Consider the following 19,957-nt stretch of genomic DNA (forward strand, 5'->3'; position numbering starts at 1 on the left):
TCCCTGTCACATATGCCAAGGTTGCCCAGGAAGGTAGCACCTCTACACAGGGACTTCCTGCTCCGTTGACGTCGTCTGGTCAGGTAGATGCAACCGCTCCTGAAATTCCTTCTGAGGTGCCACAGACACCAGATCCTGACCTGCCGAATCATCACAGCACTGTGACTGAAAATGCTTCGGAGATGGACGTTGATCCGGGAGTGGTACCTACTTCTGCTTTCCTTCAGACTGGTCCGGAGTCAGACGAAAGCCACCCGCAATCGGACACTGAACGAAAACAAGGGTCGACACGAAAGAGAAAGAAACGTAGCCGTACACCCCCTGATGAATCCATTCTACAGATGGATACCAGGGATGCAGACCCGAAGATGGACGACAAACCGCTCTTTGGTGACCAAAAGTCTGATGCGAAAGACCCGCCACAGGCGACCACTGGCAACGAACACCCCTCCTTACTGGCGCCGTCGCCCCAACGCCCCAACAGGTCGACGTTGAAGAGAGCCTATCCGATGAGACGAAAACTACGTCTCCTCTCCACGTGGATGATGTGCACAGCCGATGCCCTATCGCAGTATCAGTCTCCTGGGCAGACGACGTGGAGATCGAAGGGACTGGGGTGGACGCTGCTGATGATGGGGCACCCCCATCGGTTGCGCCCGCGCCTGCGGCCGCAAACTCTCCACAATAGCAGCCTCTTCGGCGGACCGGCAAGATCGACGACCTCTCGCTCCTGAAGAAGGAGCCCCACCTGTGCCTGTGGGATTCCAACACCAGCATTATCGTGTCGCAATGATTAACCTCGCGACCATTCGTGCGCCCCACAAACTAGCGCTGCTCCGCGATATGATTTATGATGCGGACATAGATATTGCGCTTTTTCAGGAAGTGCATGTCGCCGATTTTTCACCGCCACATGGCTTCACGGCGCATCTTTCTCCCGCTTCGGACACCGGTAGTGGTGTTGCCATCATCTTACGCGAAGGTCTTCCTGCCGAAGATGTCCTATACCTCCCCAACGGCAGAGGTATGGCCCTTACTCTCTTTGGTGTACACATCGTCAACATTTATGCGCCGTCGGGCTCCGGCTACCGTCGTGAACGCAATGCCTTCTTCGCGAATGAAGTTACATCCATTTTTATGGGACCACAAGATGACTGGGTCATGGGTGGAGACTTCAACTGCACCCAGCGACCTCAGGATCAATTGCCCGGTCACTCACCATGCGCAGTTCTGGAAACAGTAGTCACGCGGCTACAATTTGTTGACACGTGGAGACATGTTCACGGTGATCTTTTGGGCTTAACGTACTACACTGCGCACTCCTCTAGCCGACTGGATCGCATCTACATCTCGCGATCCCTAATTCAACACACTCGACGGGCTGAAATCTGGCCTGTTGCTTTCTCAGATCATGAGGCTTACTTCTGTGATGTTGTTCTCACAAGACAGGCAGTATGGCACGGACGTGGTTTATGGAAACTGAACACAGCACTTCTGAATTCACCTGACTGTCGACTTCTAATAGAAGACACTTGGATCACATGTAATAGACGCCGACCCACGTATCCGTCTACCATATCCTGGTGGATCCAGTGTGCAAAACCTGCTCTTCGAAAAACTTTAATCCGGTATGGCAAAGATGTTGTCGCCTGGAGGAAGAGCACTATGGACTTTTACTACAGGATCCTACGAGAATGCTCCACGATACCAGCCTCCCCTGAGCGCCATACAAGGATGAACCATGCTAAGGCCCAAATCTCCAATCTCATGCGAAGGCATTTGGAAGGAGCGATAGTACGATCTCGTACTGCTGATCGCATGCCTCATGAACATCCGTCGATGGATCATATCATCCAAGAACGCCAAAATCGACGCCGAAAATTGGTTCACGTCCTAACAGATCAAGAAGGGCGTCGCTACGTAACCCAATCTGCAATAGGGAATGTGCTTCACGCCCACTACCAGCAGCTATACGCCGCAATTCCACATTCCCCAGAGTTGATCGAGGAAGTCACACAGCTCAACTTCGGTGGTATCCCAGGAGATGCAGCGATTGACTTGATGTCAGAGGTGACTGATGAGGAAGTCTGTGATGCGATCCGGGCAGGAACCATCAATCGCTCCCCAGGACCCGACGGTCTTCCCCTCGAATTTTATCGCACCTTCCGTGATTTGTTAGAGTCCACCTTCACCTCCATCTGTCGGAAACTGATGTCTCTGGAAGTACCTGTGCCGGACGCTTTCATGGAAGGAATTATTATTCCTGTACATAAACTGCATGATGGCAACAATATCAGTGATTATCGGCCCCTCACCCTCCTTAACAGTGATATGAAAATCTTCACTCGCCTTTTGGCAGCACGACTTAAAAACGTTGCCCGATATGTTGTGTCGCCAGACCAAGCATCTTTGGGAGGGGATAATAATATCCGCACTGCTTTATGCCGCTACAGGGATATGATCGCCGTTACCCAGGCACAACGCCTCTCTGGGGCACTTGCGTCTTTGGACTTTAGTCAAGCTTTTGATAGGGTCGACCATTCGTTCCTTACGGCCGTTCTCCACCATATGGGTTTCCCAGTCGCCGTTATCACGGTAGTGATACGCCTTCTGCGGGGTGCCTCATCCAGGATAATGTACAATGGCAGACTCACTCCATCGATCATAATAGGTCGATCCGTACGTCAAGGTTGCCCTCTGTCAGCAATTTTGTACTCCTTTTCCTTGGAATCCTTGCTATGTGGACTAAGACAACGTTTGGTAGGGTTGTCCATAGATCGCTACCGATTCTGTTGCACGGCCTATGCTGACAATGTAGTCATCTGTTTACGTAATGCCGACGGGGTTCGAGCTGTTTTGACGTGGGTAGCGACTTATGGTGAGGCGTTGGGTAGCTCTTTAAACGCACGTAACTCACAAGTTATGTTCATTGGCACGGGACTTCCCGTCGAGTGCGTTACACCTCTCACCACCGTTGATACCATTCGTTGTTTGGGAATAGATTTTTCCATCTGATCTCCGGCGTTCAGCCACCATCAACTGCCGACGCCTCCTTTTAATGATCAGAGCAGGTCTTATGGACCATCGCCTTCGATCCCTAGATATTCTCCAACGAGCTCAATATGTCAATATATATATCGCATCCCGAGTTCCCCATGTAGCACAAGTTCTAACTTTCCCACTTACTGTGGCACGTCGCATGATGGCAGCGATGGCATCTTTCGTCAGCTCTAGGGTGTTGTTCAAAGTTAACTCTGCAACCCTTACTCTTCCCCGTGAACGAGGTGGGATAGGTCTGTTTCACGTGCCGGATAGAGCTCGCGCCCTATTTGTCAGCTCCCAGATGACGGTATGGACACGTTGCCCAACGAGCCTCACTGGTCGCCTCCTGTCGGCATATTCGCCGGTCTCACTGTCAGCCCCAGTGATGATCTCGGATGTTCCGGCCCAGTTCCATTATATACGATACTTCTTTCTGGAACTCAGTTATCTACGCCTCACCTTACCAAGACACTTTTTACTCAAGACAAAGGCAGTATACAATGTCCTCCAATTAGGTCGTCCACCTAACCCGATTGAACAAAAGTTCCCCCAGGATTACTGGCGTCATGTATGGCGCGCGGTGTTCGCCTGTTACTTTGATACGAATGTTCTATCTGTCTGGTACCTAACTGTCAATGGTAAGCAAATCAACCAATTTCGCCTTCTCGTATCCACCTCGCCCAATCACCTCTATGTTCCACGTGTGGAGCGCCAGACAATGATGAACATAGGTTTGTTTGCGGACCGGCGGCGGAGGTTTGGCACTTGGTTCGACGTATTGTGGCTTTTCTAACGCGGGACATTCCGGATCGGATTACTCCCCTTTCATTATTATGTCCGGAACGCGACTATTTTCCTCGGACAAAGACCAATGCTGTGAATTGGATTCGCGGACATGCCATTTACTACTTATTTGGACAAACTGTAAACTCTGTACTCGATTTTTGGACTTACCTCAATGACCGTCATTATGTCGTTGTCCGTCACCCAAAATACAGACAATTTTTCTCGAACTTCCTTGGGAGTGCTTTCCACGAGCCGCCTCGCAGCTGGAATGTGTTAAGCCAAGAGAGAAGGTGGTTTCCTGTTTGAACCAATGATCATTTCTGAACAGTTGAACGGAACACATCAATTTCGAGAAGACGTGACTCAACATATTACCAGCGGGGCGCAGAAGGCCTCTGATCAATTACACAACAAAACTAAACAAGAAAAGTAAAAAATTAAATAAAATAAACATAAAAACAATAAAAATAAAATTCAGAAAAAGGAAGATTTTGTTTTGTTTGTAAGGATAGCCCTAACCTTGATTTCCCATATTTCCCCTGGTATATGGGCAGCTCTCTGGGGTAGGTTTAGTCAGGAGTCAACGCCTGAAGTGGACCAGATTTTTTTGTTGTAGGATGAAAAGTGGCGGTGGCACTTGTTATTTTTTTTTTTGTAGTTCCATTTTATTAAAGGGTTTTCAAAAAGAAAAAAAAAGAAAAGAAAAAAAGAAAAAAAAGATGGTAGAGCACTTGCCCACGAAAGGCAAAGGTCCCGAGTTCGAGTCTCGGTCGGGCACACAGTTTTAATCTGCCAGGAAGTTTCATATCAGCACACACTCCGCCGCAGAGTGAAAAATCTCATTCTAAAAACTAATAAAATAAAATAAAATTAGTACTAGACAAGGCTGCATCAGGAAGTATTGAAATATGGTGAGTGATACACAACCAATTAAAAGAAGAGACAGTTATCAATGTAAATACAGAATACATAAGGAACTTCAGCAATATCAATAAGATACACAGAAATAAATAAATGCAGGAAAATGGAGGTGTTTGAGGGAACCTACAGTTTGAGAGTGTGGTGGTACTGCATTTTAACATTAACATTATAATCAAAGCAGTGGCTGTGTAACAGTTTTCATTAAATAAATGAGCAAAATAAAATATGAACAGTATTTGATGAGACAACTACAAGGGGTGTTAAACATGGACAGTAATACAAGTACCAGTTAAAAGAAAGCCTTAACTATTGAAACTACAGTCTATGTGGAATACAAAGACAACTTCAACAAAACAAAACAACTTAATGAATACAGGAAAATGGGAATATGTAGGAAGAGAGAGTGTGGGAATTAATGAACAACAAAGATGATTATATGAAGTTTAGGAGAGGGGAAGTGTTGAGCTGTGTCTGGTCATTAAGGATGAGATCTGGACTGTGAGCAAGATATTTGTTAATTTCCATGGCTTCCAGCAGGTTGAATTTATGGCCTTTGTTTGCTAAGTGAAGTACATGGGACACTGGCTGGTAGTTGTGACCATCACTCAGTACATGCTCAGCAAATGCAGAGTCTGAATTCTGCAACCTCCAGCTGCGTTCATGTTCTGCCAGCCTAGTTGGTATGTCTCTGCCTGACTGACCAATGTAAAATTTGTCATAATCAGAACAGGTGATTTTGTATACCCCACTGTTGGCTAATAACTGGATCTTGTCTCTGCTATTAAAAACACACTGGACTGTCGTGTTCCTGACATAGTAGGAAAGCCTATATTTAGCAGGATTTCAGTGCTTTGACTACAATCTGTGATACCTGACCTAGAAATGGTAGTGTACACGATTTCTTGCAGACAGTGGATGGGGAAGCAGGTGGGGCATAGAGGGTGGGTATAATTTTCCGTTTTTGTTTCCTGTGCAAGATGTGGTCAATAAGAACTCGATTGTAGCCATTGGCTGTGGCAATAAATTTTATTGTATCTAACTCTGCTTTAAAATCATCTCTGGACATGGGGATAGATATGAGACGGTGTACCATTGAGTGAAAAGCTGCATGTTTGTGAGCTATGGGATGTTGAGAGCAAGAAGGTATTACTGTGTCTGTAGTAGTTGTTTTTATGTAAATTTTGAAACAGTGTGTGTGTGTGTGTGTGTGTGTGTGTGTGTGTGTGTGTGTGTGTGTGTGTGTGTGTGTGTGTACTGATGTCAATGGTGAGATCTAAGAAGTTTATGGATTTATTGCCAATCTCCATAGTGAACTGGATATTTTTAAGTTGACTGTTTAGGTTTTTCAAGAATGTGTTGAGTTGTCTTTTAGCACCAGTCCACACACACAGGACATCATCTACATATCTAAACCAGTATTTGATGTTTGCACTCAAAGGCTCTATTTTTAGAAAATTTTGTTCAAAATGGTCCATAAATATTTTAGCCAACAGTGGACTAAGAGGGGAACCCATAGCTAAGCCATCTAATTGTTTATAAAGAGTCCCTTGGAACTGGAAATAGTTCTGCGCAAGGCATGTCTGTGTGGCCAGTGTTACCTTCCATACGGAGCACGTCCGTATCTCACCACTGACTTCTAGTATCAGCCGCATGAAGTTGACGTCAACAAGTGTATGGGCCAGAAGATGACGTTGTTACAACGTTGAAACTAGTTGTCAAAATAAAATCGACACCTTAAAATACAGCTGGAGGAATTTCTTCATTTTTGATATAAATTTATACCAGCTGACGTCCCACGGTCCTCCATTTCATCTATGGATGTACGAATTTCATTCTTGGCTTACAGTGTGGCGACAGAAGTCATGGGATACCTCGCCCCAACGTGTCGGACATCCTTTCGCCCGGCGTAGTGCTGCAGCTCGACGTGGCATGGACTCAACAATTCGCTGACACATGCTGCCTCTATGATCGTACGTAACTGCGTAAGTTTCGCCGGTGCATTATTTTGTGCGCGAACTTGCCTCTCGATTATGTTCCATAATATTCGATGGGATTTAGGTCTGTCGATCTGTGTCGCCAAACAGTTCGCTCGAATTATCCAGAATGCTCTTCAGACAAACTGTGAACAATTTGTGGACCGCTGACATCCATAAAAATTACATCGTTGTTTGGCTGCAAATGGTTACCAAATGGCCGAACTTAATCATTTCCACTCAATGATGGGTTCACTTGGACCACAGGACCCAGTCCATTCCACGTATAGACAACCCACACCATCATGGGGCCACCAACTGCTTGCACAATGCCTTGTTGACAACTTGGGTTCTTGATTTTGTGTCTCCGCCACACTTGAACTCTACGATTAGCTCTCTCATCTGAAAGCGGGAATCCTTCGACAAGGACACCGTTTTCCAGTCGTCAAGGTTCAAATCAAATGGCTCTAAGCACTATGGGACTTAAACATCTGAGGTCATCAGTCCCCGAGACTTAGAACTACTTAAACCTAACTATCCTAAGGACATCACACACATCTATGCCCGAGGCAGGATTCGAACCAGCGACCGTAGCAGCAGCGCGGTTCCTGACTAAAGCGCCTAGAACCGCTCGGCCACATCGGCCGGCAGTCGTCAAGGGTCGAACCGATACGGTCATGAGCCCAGGAGGGGTGCTACAGTCGATGATGTGCTGTTAGCAAAGGCACTCGCGTCGGTCTTCTGCTGCCATAGCCCGTTAACGCCATATTTCGGCACGCTGTCCTAATGGGTACGTTCGTCGTACGTCCCACATTGATTTCTGCGGTTATTTCAAAATGTGTTGCTTGTCTGTTAGCACTGACAACTCTACGCAAATCCTGCTGCTCTCGGCCTTTAAGTGATCGCCTTTGGCCACTGCGTTGTCCGTCTACATCTATATCATACTCCGCAAGCCACCTAATGGTGTGTGGTGGGGGATACTTTGGGTACCACTATCCGATCCCTCCAACCCTGTTCCACCCGTGAATAGTGCCTGGGATGAATGATTGTCGGTAAGCTTCTGTATTGGCTCTAATTTCTCGAGTTTTCTCATCGTGGTCAATACGCGAGATGTGTGTGTGGGGGGGAAGTAATACATTGTCCGACTTTTCCTGAAAAGTGCTGTCCCGAAATTTCACTTGTAATCTCCCACGATGCACAACGTCTCTTGTAACGTCTGCCAGTGGAGTTTGTTTAGCATCTCCGTAACTCTGTCTCGCCATCTAAACGATCCCGCCGCTCTTCGTTGGATCTTCTTTGTCTCTCTATCAGTCCTACCCGATAGGGATCACAGATCGATGAACAATACTCAAGAATCGGGCGAACAAGCGCCTTATAAGCCACTTCTTTCGTGGATGAGTTACATTTCATTAAGATTCTTCCGAAGAATATGAGTTTTCTGTCGGCTTTTCCGACTGTGTGTTCTATGTGGTCGATCTGGATAGTTACACCTAGATGTTCTACGGCAGATCCTGTCTCCAGCCATTTGTCTTCAATAGTGTAGCTGTACAGTAGTGGATTTCTTTTACTATGTATGTACAATATGTTACATTTGTTTACGTTCAGGGTCAACTTCCAGAGCCTGGACCATTCATCAATTCTCTGCCAGGTCGTTCAGCAGATTCTTACTATGTTTTGGCGTTGATACTTTGGTACAGACAACAGTATCTGCCATTAGTCTTAAAGAGCATCCGACGCTTTCCGACTCTCCCTCGTGAGAAGTAATGCCTGAAATTTGATGTTCTCGACACACACTTGGCACTGCGGATCTCGGAATACTGAATTCCCTAACGATTTACGAAATCCGATATACCATGCATATGATCTGTAGTAGTACATGTGCTTATCGCTATCCCATGACTCCTGTCACCTCAGTGTGTAGGCGACGTTAGGGCTGTGACTATGGTGGGAGCTGGATGAACAACTGTAAACAAGAGATGTGTTTTCGACCAGTAAGTTGTGAGCTGGCGGTGCTGTGCAGTGGATGTACGGTCGTGCTGTGTCAGCGTTGTCTTGTCATAAATCGCAATGAAGCAACGCGCACTGAACATCTCTAAACGAAACTTTTTCCAGAATGAGCATAGTCTTTTCTGGAAAAAAGGCATCATGGGTGAAGTGACTTGATATTATCAACATGAACCTACTACAAAGTGCAGAAATTCACATGAAGGGTCAAAGCTTTGATGGCATAACCGACAGTCAAGCCAGTGTGACGAACTGAACAACATCCCAAGGAAGAACATTGACAGATCCACATGGTTGTATGAATGTTCCGTGAATCGTAGTGAGGGGAGATTATGTGGAACACTTGAAGTATTGAAACCACCATCTTAACTTTTCTCTATTTTTTAATAAAGTCAGTCTCTAGACTTTTTGATTGATGGGGGTACTCCATCCACAAAAGAAGTGGCTTACAAATCACTCGTTCAGACGATTTTCTAGAATCGCTCGTCAGTGTGGGACTCTTACTAGTTAGCATCAGTAGATGAGATAAAGAAGATTCAAAGCAGAGCGCTGGACTGCATTAAGTGTTGGTTAGTAAGTGTCGTAGTGATGCGGAGATGCTCAACAAACCCTAGTGGAAGACGCTAAGAGATACACGTTGTACACGTCGGTGAGATTTAGGGTCAAAATTTCGTAGGTGTATATTCCGAGAAGGGTCGGGCAACGTACTTCTTCGAAACTTCCTGTCAGATTAAAACTGTGTGCCGTACCGAGACTCGAACTCGGAACCTTTCCCTTTCACGGGCAAGTGCTCTACAATCTGAGCTAACCAAGCACGACTCACTGCCCGTCCTCACAGCTTTACTTCTGCCAATATCTCGTCTACACCTTCCAAACTTTACAGAAACTCCCCTTCGAGATGAGATACTGGGAGAAGTAAAGCTGTGAGGACGGGCAGTGAGTCGTGCTTGGTTAGCTCAGATTGTAGAGCACTTGCCCGCGAAAGGCAAAAGTCCCGAGTTCGAGTCTCGGTCTGGCACACAGTTTTAATCCGCCAGGAAGTTTCATATCAGCGCATACACCGCTGCAGAGTGAAAATCTCACTCTGGGAACGTACTTCTTCAACGCACATACGAGGCATGTCCAGAAAGTAAGTGTACTGTTACCATAACGGACTGTGGTTTTTAGAATTTTTAAGGTTTGCAAGACTGAGTGGTAGAGGGAATCCCCTGACAACAGCGAGCATCGCAGGAGCACGGTAGTATGTAAACTGCCGTTTTAGTGTCCACTTGCTTGACAGATGCCGATAAAAATCTCGCCAAGTGCGAGCCACTTCGTGTGACCCACTTCCTACTCGCGTGAGGAATAACACCGCTGAAATGTTTACGCCGAAGGGGTTATGAACAGAGCAAGTGTATTATCGTGGTGCACGGTGTTTAGGCCGCGCCGAGTAGCCGTGTGGTCTCGGGCGCCTCGTCACGGTTCGCGCTGCTCCCCCTCGTCGGAGGTTAGAGTCCTCCATCGGACATGGGTGTGTGTTTTGTCCTTAGCGTAAGTTCGTTTAAGTTACATAAAGTAGTGTGTAAGCTTAGGGACCGATGACGTCAGCAGTTTGGTCCCATAAGACCTTACCACAAATTTCCAAAAATTTTGCACGGAGTTTAGAGGAGGTGGAACACACGTTCATGAGAAACAGAGGAGTGGAAGACCTTCCATTTCGACTGATGAGATGGTGCATAACATCGAAATAACTCTTCATGGAGACTGCCGAGTCACAAATGGAAAAACTGGTAGAAGCCGACCTCGGCGAAGATCAGTTTGGATTCCGTAGAAATGTTGGAACACGTGAGGCAATACTGACCCTACGACTTATCTTAGAAAAGAGATTATGGAAAGGCAAACCTACGTTTCTAGCATTTGTAGACTTAGAGAAAACTTTTGACAGTGTTGACTGGAATACTCTCTTTCAAATTCTGGAGGTGGCAGAGGCAAAATACAGGGAGCGAAAGGCTATTTACAATTTGTACAGAAACCAGATGGCAGTTATGAGAGTCGAGGGGCATGAAAGGGAAGCAGCGGTTGGGAAGGGAGTGAGACAAGGTTGTAGCCTCTGCGCGATGTTATTCAATCTGTATATTGAGCAAGCAGTAAAGGAAGCACAAGAAAAATTCGGAGTAGGTATTACAATCCATGGAGAAGAAATAAAAACTTTGAGGTTCACCGATGACACTGTAATTTTGTCAGAGACAGCAAAGGACTTGGAAGAGCAGTTGAACGGAATGGACAGTGTCTTGAAAGGAGGGTATAAGATGAACATCAACAAAAAGCAAAACGAGGATAATGGAATGTAGTCGAATTAAGGGAATTAGATTAGGAAATGAGACACTTAAAGTAGTAAAGGAGTTTTGCTATTTGGGGAGCAAAATAACTGATGATGGTCGAAGTAGAGAAGATATAAAATGTAGACTGGCAATGGCAAGGAAAGCGTTTCTGAAGAAGAGAAATTTGTTTATGTCGAGCATAGATTTAAGTGTCAGGAAGTAGTTTTTGAAAGTATTTGTATGGAAGTGGAACATGGACGATAACTAGTTTGGACGAGAAGAGGATAGAAGCTTTCGAAATGTGGTGCTACAGAAGAATGCTGAAGATTAGATGGGTAGATCACATAACTAATGAGGTATTGAACAGAATTGGGGAGAAGAGGAGTTCGTGGCACAACTTGACAAGAAGAAGGGACCGGTTGGTAGGGCATGTTCTGAGGCATCAAGGGGTCACGAATTTAGCATTTGAGGGCAGCGTGGAGGGTAAAAATCGTAGAGGGAATCGAAGAGATGAATACACTAAGCAGATTCAGAAGGATGTAGGTTGCAATAGGTACTGGGAGATCAAGAAGCTTGTACAGGATAGAGTAGCATGGAGAGCTGCATCAAAATAGTCTCAGGGCTGAAGACCACAACAACAACATCGGAAACTGTGCGCAAGATATCTTTCAGAGCAGCATCGGAAGAAGTGGGTCAGTAGCGCCATCAGGTTTCTTGAGCGACGTAAACTGAAACGATAGGAATTACTGAGCGCTATTGTGACTGGAAATGAAACGTGGGTGGCTCATTACACGCCTGAAACAGTCTCATAGTGGCGCCACACTAATTCCTCATTTTCCAAAATATTCAAAACAACAATTTCGGGAAAAAATTATGGCCTCAATGTTTGGGAACCGAAAAGGTACCATTTGGGTCGAATTTCTGCCTCAGGGGGAGACCGTCAATGCGCAACGATTTTGTGAGACCCTAAGAAAACTCAAAGGAGTATCCAAAACAGAAGGAGGGCAGTGCTAACGGGAGGAGTGTGCCTGTTACACGACAACGCCTGTCCTCACACAGTCTTAGCCACCAAAGTGCCCATGGACTCACCTGGTTGGGATGTTTGAGCCCTCTTCCAGAGCCCCTGATTTCGCGCCTTCAGGTTATCTTTTCATCTCCTTGAAGCCACACGGCCTGCCGAGGTGGCCGAGCTGTTATAGGCGCTACAGTCTGGAACCGCGCGACCGCTACGGTCGCAGGTTCGAATCCTGCCTCGGGCATGGATGTGTGTGATATCTGTAGGTTAGTTGCGTTTAAGTAGTTCTAAGTTCTAGGGGGCTGATGACCTCAGCAGTAAGTCCCATTGTGCTCAGAGCCATTTTGAAACCACACGTGAATGGCATTAAATTTTTTAACCGACAAGCAGGTGCAGAAAGAGGTTCTGAAGTGAGAGTTCTTCGAGGATGCCACAAAGACGCTTGTGCCACGGCTCACTACTTGCATTGAACAGGACGGCGACTATGTGAAAAAGTAGTCAAGAAATTTATTAACGATGTCCTGTATTTTTTCAGAAAAAAATAAACATTTAGTACAATTACTTTCCGAAAATGCCTTGCATATTTAGCAAAATCACCATGGCGGTAAAATGACATTAAAACTCGTACAGAAGTTTACCAACAGTCGATCTTCCTACACACCACTCATGAATGCAAACATGGCAGACAGGAAAGATCGCCGGCCTCGGTGGTCTCGCGGTTCTAGGCGCACAGTCCGGAACCGTGCGACTGCTGCGGTCGCAGGTTCGAATCCTGCCTCGGGCATGGATGTGTGTGATGTCCTTAGGTTAGTTAGGTTTAAGTAGTTTTAAGTTCTAGGGGACTGATGACCACAGCAGTTGAGTCCCATAGTGCTCAGAGCCATTTGAACCATTTGAACAGGAAAGATCCACTGTTCTTGCCTCAGACCGGCCACAATGCCATCCTCAGCCTATGGTGCCATTTGGATGCGGTATTAAGGTGTGTGGGGTTTCAGCACACCACTCTTCCGCCCATTGTAGACTTTGCTGAGCTGGGGGCCGCTACTCCTCATTCCAGTAGCTCTTTAATTCCAGCCCTCTCACAAAGGGAAAATCCCTTGCGGCACCGGGAACATAAAGGCAGGTCGCCCTCTCAGCTGTAGAGGCTCATAGCGGGTAACAAGGAATATCCTATCCGTGCTCCAAATACCTTCTTCCACACACTGTACAGACGTAGATCCGGATGTAAATCCAGATTCAGTGTCACAGGTGCTAACCATCACCGATTGCCTGACACCACACCTTTCATGTACATGTGTTATTATACACTACTGGCCATTAAAATTGCTACATCACGAAGATGACGTGCTACAGATGCGAAATATAACCGACATGAAGAAGATGCTGTGATATGCAAGTGATTAGCTTTTCAGAGCATTCACACTAGGTTGGCGCCGGTGGCGACACCTACAACGTGCTGACATGCGGAAAGTTTCCAACCGATTTCTCATACACAAACAGCAGTTGACCGCCGTCGCCTGGTGAAACGTTGTTGTGATGCCTCATGTAAGGAGGAGAAATGCGTACCATCACGTTTCCGACTTTGATAAAGGTCGGATTGTAGCCTATCACGATTGCGGTTTATCGTATCGCGACATTGCCGCTCGCGTTGGTCGAGGTCCAATACCTGTTAGCGGAATATTGAATCGGTGGGTTCAGGAGGTTAATACGGAACGCCGTGTTGGATCCCAACGGCCTCGTACCACTAGCAGTCGAGATGACAGGCATCGTATCAGCATGGCTGTAACGGATCGTGCAGCCACGTCTCGATCCCTGAGTCAACAGATGGGGACGTTTGCAAGACAAAAACCATCTGCACGAACAGTTCGACGACGTTTGCAGCAGCATAGACTATCAGCTCGGAGACCATGGCTGCGGTTACCCTTGATGCAGCATCACAGACAGGAGTGCCTGCGATGGTGTACTCAACGACGAACCTGGGTGCACGAATGACAAAACGTCATGTATTCGGATGAATCCAGGTTCTATTTACAGCCATACTGGCGTAGCATCCGGCGTGATGGTATGGGGTGCCACTGGTTACACGTCTCGGTCACCTCTTGTTCGCATTGACGGCGCTTTGAACAGTGGACGTTACATTTCAGATTTGTTACGACCCGTGGCTGTACCCTTCATTCGATATCTGCGAAACCATACATTTCAGCAGGATAATGCACGACCGCATGTTGCAGGTCCTGTACGGGCATTTCTGGGTACAGAAAATGTTCGATTACTGCCTGGCCAGCACATTATCCAGATCTCTCACCAATTGAAAACGTCTGGTCAACGGTGGCCGAGCAGCTGGCTCTTCACAATACGCCAGTCACTACTCCTGATGAACTGTGGTATCGTGTTGAAGCTGCATGGGCAGCTGTACCTGTACACGCCATCCAAGCTCTGTTTGACTCAATGCCCAGGCATATCAAGGTCGTTATTACGGCCAGAGGTGGTTGTTCTGGGTACTGATTTCTCAGGATCTATGCACCCAAATTGCGTGAAAATGTAATCACATGTCAGTTCTAGCATAATATATTTGTCCAATGAATACCCGTTTATCATCTGCATTTCTTCTTGGTGTAGCAATTTTAACGGCCAGTAGTGTATAAAACACCACCCAGTACAGCTACTGAGTGTGTTTTATGTCTGAAGAAAAGAAGGGTGGTGTAACATGTCATTCTGTCCTTTTCTATTGCCTCCACCGCATCGTACAATTTTTATGTTGGCTGTATACGTATCTGAGGTGCGAAATTTCTTCGTTGGATACAGAGACGGAAGTGATATCAATGAATTTGTTGATATTTTTCTTTATATTGCACAATAACGTACATCAATTGTCAATCTGATTTGTGAAACTATTTCATACATATTAACTTTCTGAAGCTGCGTTGCTATATATATTTCGACCGAATAGATAAACTGAAAGTCTGCACCATCTCGAATGTCTTCATTTTGAATAGTTTATCACCAACCGTAATACATCCAAAGGCGATGAGGAAATATACAGAGTGCACTGTTTTATTGTAAACAGTTAAGGAATGGACAGCTCAATTCGAATGTAGCCACTCTTCAGCGTGATTCACTTGTAGCACGTTTCAAAACTGCAACAACACGTGAAAACAGCCGCGCTACATGAAGTGTGAGGTGGAGGAATATGGGGAGGGAGGTGTTCTGTGGGCATCCATCACACAGAGCACCGATGGCTGAGTGCACCATTCTCCCCTAAGCTAATTAGACATTTATGCCCAAACCTGCCTTATCATAAATTTTATTTTACAAGCAGACATGGACAACAGTTCAGTGTTACATGAGTGACACTCATCCTCACACTTCAGACTCAACGTTTAACTGAAAATATTTTTATTTTAAAGTTGAATAACGGATTATTCTTTAGTCTTTTATGTGTGATAATAAATGAAGATTCTAAAACATGTCTTTCTGTGTAAATCATAAAACAAAATAAAGACCCCTGTTATATTTTTGAAGACTAAAGCTGGATTAGCTTGTCTTCCTAGCATGAACATCAGCTGGGAATGCTATGGAAGTGCGCACATCTCTGCAACCGATAGGTTAGGGCTATCTCTGGATTAAAACATTGAAAAAGTGCCATATATGACCTCTACGATCAGCAGTTACAGCTCTGTGAAATACCTAATGCCATCAACACGTCAGATGAGTGCAGTACATTTTATATAAATAATTAACTAGTAGAAAGCTTTGCGTAAAATGATCGTGAAAAATGTTACTTCTTACTGAAGTTAAAACCGAAGTTTATTTCTCAGTATTTTTGGGACATTTTAAAGAGAATTAAATGTTTTTGTATTTCAGTTTGTTTCTGTGAATAAGACAAGGATGCATCACAAATGAAGAACGGAAGAATTGTGTTTAACATTCTCTCAACACTGCGGTCATGAAAGGAGGAGCACAAGCCTGATTTCGAAAGGATATGGAAGGAAGTAGGTTGTTCCTTTTTCAAAGTAACAGTTCTGACATTTACTTGGAGAAGTACCCCTGAATTACTTAAAACGTAAATCTGAATGGCCAGACAGGTATTTGAGCCGTCATCCTCCAGAATACGAGTACAGTGTGCTAATCACTGCACCACCTCACTTGCTGTCAGAAATGTAGACCAATCAAAATACTAAGTCGAGGCTGATGATTTTGCAGCGAAAGGATGAAATCGGTTTCAACTGTCAAAAAAGCCTGAATTGTGAGTGTTTACAGGTATGGTACACAAAATGGATTCTTTATATTGATTAACCTGCAAAGAGTAAAACGATAGTGCTTAATAGCATTTGGTAGTGCGAGAGTGAGAGATGATAAACATATTAAGATGAGGCGTGAATTACAAAAGAAAATAAAAACTCATCTTTCTTCAAGATAATTCACATCTTCACAAAGTTTCAGTGGCAATTAAAGTACTGATTTGAATCAGCTGATTGACAAAAATTAAATGACGTGAAAAAGAAACGGAAAATAAGTTGGGGAGATATTTACATTGAATCTGAAACTTCGTAGAGGTGAAAAACAAAATCGTAATTTTTAGAAATAATTTAGAAGTACCTCTTCCACTATCTGTTTGAAACAGTAACAATAAAAGGTAAAACGAAGCACAGTTAGCGCACGTTTAAAAACATGTAAAACTTTATGCCGAAACACTGATATTAAAAAAAAAGCACTTTCCTAGCATTAAGAACCGGGAAGACGTGCCCTAAGTTAAGGAGTCTGTTGTGGGGGAAAGGTCGGCCGTGGGGAAGGTACGAATGTGACGGTATAAGCATGGAGGACTGGTGCGTAATAGCGAGGGGGTAGGATTGCCTGTTGTGACTGAAGAAGGGGTGAGGTTGAACTGGGTGACCAGATGCCCTATATTTTATGTGATTATCATTTAGCTTAAGCGTCCCATTGTTTCGACGAAGAGAGTAATGATCGTACACTGTCCCGTTTTTTGTTAAATATCCCGTATATTTTGAAACAGCACGTTTTTAAGTAACGTGCAGCATAAAAAAATGGAGAATAAATGTGGTCATACTGAATAAATAAAGTTCTGTGTTTGGTACTATGCAACGCTTTCATATAGCAAGGAGTTTGTCACTCGCACTTTTTTGTGCATTGTCTATTGCTTCAGGTCACAATGTTCACAAGTTTAGTGTTAGACTGTAAGAATCGCACGTTACGTCACTACATGTAATACACTGCAAAATTTTCACACAAATTCTAAAAAGATTATTGTATTTACAGACGAAATTAAAACAAAGTTTCAATGTTTGAAATTAAAACGCAAAACTAGAAATCATTTTCCTCATTTGTTTGGATGTAGCAACCACAAAAAATAAAATATTTGCTCTATTACTAATAGAAGAGTTCTTATTTGAGTGAGTGTCAACAGAATGGTACTGTGAGCTGCGTAGTTGTAGTGTAAACAAAGTATTTGAACACAAATCTAGTACATAAAGGTAGTGTTAACTAAAGTTTCCACAAAACATAGATTCATTTCAGTTTCTGATTTCGTACATCTGGTCTCCCTGTGGTAGAAATGGGAATTGGTGACGCTAACTGTTGTTGGAAAAATGTTGTGTACACGATATTACCGCCATTTGTATATGTGCATATCATTATCCCATAACTACAATGACCGCACTGTAATGCAAAAAGAAACGATATTTGTTGAATTCAATACAGCGCCGCAAATGTGGCGAGCGAGGGGAGTCAAGGTTCTACATTCCTGTTTCAGCCAACTGCCAGACCTACTTCTGATTTTGAGACACTAGCCACACTGGGTAAGGGGGAGGAAACTCATTTCTTTTATTGTCATGCTAAAATTTGCTTCTTTTGCCATAGCACATTTGAGATAATATTTTGGCGCACATGCTACTTGTTGTGTAGACTACTACAAAATTCTGAAACAGTGGTTTATTAATTTTAAGTGACGAATGGTGGAAAAGTAAGGTCAATAGCTTATGAGAAAGCACATCCTCTGTAAGGTCTTCAGTAATGTTGATCCAAAATCCACAGTATTTCTCGTTTCATCAGCTATCGATGGCCCTTATAAATAATTACGTAGTTCCATCGAAAAGGTCTGTAGTGAGTGGAATAACATGCTAAATCTGAAATTTTGTATTACCATATGAAAAAATAGTCTCCTCTCAGCGTGCTATCTTTTGCAAAAAGATCATTTTGATACCTCAAACAGCTTATGAATTATGAGGAATGTTCTGGATATTTCGTTCTGGCTTTATCGCTGGCTTGCGTGATCGCAAATGGGTGTGTTATGTCAGATCAATTTTGTCGAGGTTGGTAATGATCAAGACCTCTACCCAAGTCTATAGAAAGATTTAGTATGTTAGTTAAATTTCCGACGCAATAAAATATAATGTAATATGCACCAAAGGCAAAATCATAGAAACCCCTGATTTTCGTTGCAAACTTTTTTTGAAATTTACGCAGTGTATTACGTAAGCGCAAATATCACGATAACTATGACCATTGACGAATTTCTGGACACGGCATAGTGGATCTGACATGTAAAGGTATAAGTAACGCAAAAAGATTTTTTTTTTTTTACTGAATAATTTCTATAAAATCGTTTAAGAAAGATTGCATGGCGTGCGCACACCGGCCGAAATTTCCTCACTGCACATCGGCCACAGTACTCTTTGCGGGCTGTCCGTGCTGCCATCTCGTTTAGCAGTTGAGAAACACCACCTAAGTGTGACTCGTGTTGGCGGCTATCAACTCAACTCTGTGCACGTACACGTTTGCTACACTATTGAAATTCCACATAACGCATCACATTGAACACACAATACTCAGTGAAACATGAATTTAATTGATTAAACTAAGATATGTTTCGTCCATGGAAATAAAAAGCCAAGTGATTTCATTGCAGTAGTTACACGCTCGTTTTGTATCGCTATTTTTGTAGTGTATGAATAGCCGTCTGAAGGGCGTGGAGCGGTATGAAAGCACAGCAAATCCTTAATGAAACATGGTAGTATCTGTAGTATTGAATTGTGTTATAGAAGTTTGCATGAGTTTTCGCACAGTAAATCCAGTTCACCAATAAATCTTGTTGCAGCCGCAACGCCCTCTCCGCCGTCCATAACGATCTCCTAAGAAACTCCTAATTTTTCCAAGTGATTAATTTAGTAAATACAGTTTATTGAACTAAACAAACAACAATAATTAATAATACCCTATAGAAAATAAATTACAGGTGTCATTAAACAGTGTTACATTTCGAAATTGAAATCGTAAAACAGAATTGGTTTTATTCAGCCAATATGTTAACGTCTACTTTCCGTAATTTTATTTCAGTACTAACTTTCATGATATTTTTTTAGTCTGTTTTCCACAAGACACCGTTTTCAATTGTCATTATGCCCGCCGTCTTTGCACCATTGAAGATCGATGACGAATTTACAGGAGTTTTGGTTCTGAATAAATTCACTACCTTTTAGCGTTCGTAACTGAGGTATAAATAAATTTTTAACACTTTCACAACATTTGGGAAATCTGATTTTTAATACACGTCTTGATATGACCACGAAGCTGGAATTTTTTTCTCCACTTTTAACAATTTCCCAGATGAAATACTTAAAATGTACCACTTCATCTTCAAAATTCACTTCAAAGTCCGCAGAACAGATTTCAAGGAATCTATTTGTTGCTATGGGCACCTACCTTAAATTCGGCAACAGACTTCACTCAGAACTCAGCGAAAAACCCATACAGGAAAGAGCTTTCTTTTAAGCGTTTATACAATGAGGAAATTCTCAGCGTAACTTGACTATTGGTACGTAAATATCAGTCATGATCATCTCTCTTCCACGAACCACAGTTTCCTCCGTGTTACCATCATCGTGTATTTCGCTGTCATT

This window comes from Schistocerca serialis, chromosome 3 (assembly GCF_023864345.2).
Source record: "Schistocerca serialis cubense isolate TAMUIC-IGC-003099 chromosome 3, iqSchSeri2.2, whole genome shotgun sequence".
Lineage (NCBI taxonomy): Eukaryota > Metazoa > Arthropoda > Insecta > Orthoptera > Acrididae > Schistocerca > Schistocerca serialis.